Here is a 629-nt window from a genome sequence, read left to right as displayed (position 1 = left end):
CATATTTTCATCATTTATTGCATTCCATTATGGCCTTGGATCTGAAATCTTAAGCTTATGTAAGTGATAATGTTATGTCAATAGCTATTGCAGAAATTGCTGATAGCCATTGATGCTGATAAAGATGGGACACATTTTTTTCATTTTTTCTATTTTTGATAATATACTCCACCCTCTATGGGACCATTGGCACAAACACATTGAAGCCTCATGTATACATATATATTGCATAACCAAATTTCACTAATTTCCCTCACCAAAGGAATCAGATTTTGCCTTCCAGTTTCTCCTCCACAAAGCTAGAATAACACATCAGTTGCTTCATTCTTGTCTTTCCTTTGTTTACTATAGCACATTTGGAAGCAGTTAAATTATTAACGAGGAAAGTCAAGAGGATTTCAACACGAAATCACCAACACTTGGACATGGATCTTTCTGTGATGTTAGAAAAGGAGTTATATCAAGAGAATGAATAAAAGGAATTATAGTTATTGATATTTATTGCCTTTTTTATTTCAGTCCTAAGAGATCTTCTAATGTTTGAGATGTGTTACTCACATTACAGTATATATTTTGTATGTATGCTCTTTGTAGTGAGCATCAAGCCTCATTTCCTAGTTATGTACATG

The sequence above is a fragment of the Penaeus monodon genome, chromosome 29, assembly GCF_015228065.2.
Source record: "Penaeus monodon isolate SGIC_2016 chromosome 29, NSTDA_Pmon_1, whole genome shotgun sequence".
NCBI classification, from domain to species: Eukaryota; Metazoa; Arthropoda; class Malacostraca; order Decapoda; family Penaeidae; genus Penaeus; species Penaeus monodon.
This window is presented reverse-complemented; position numbering follows the sequence as displayed.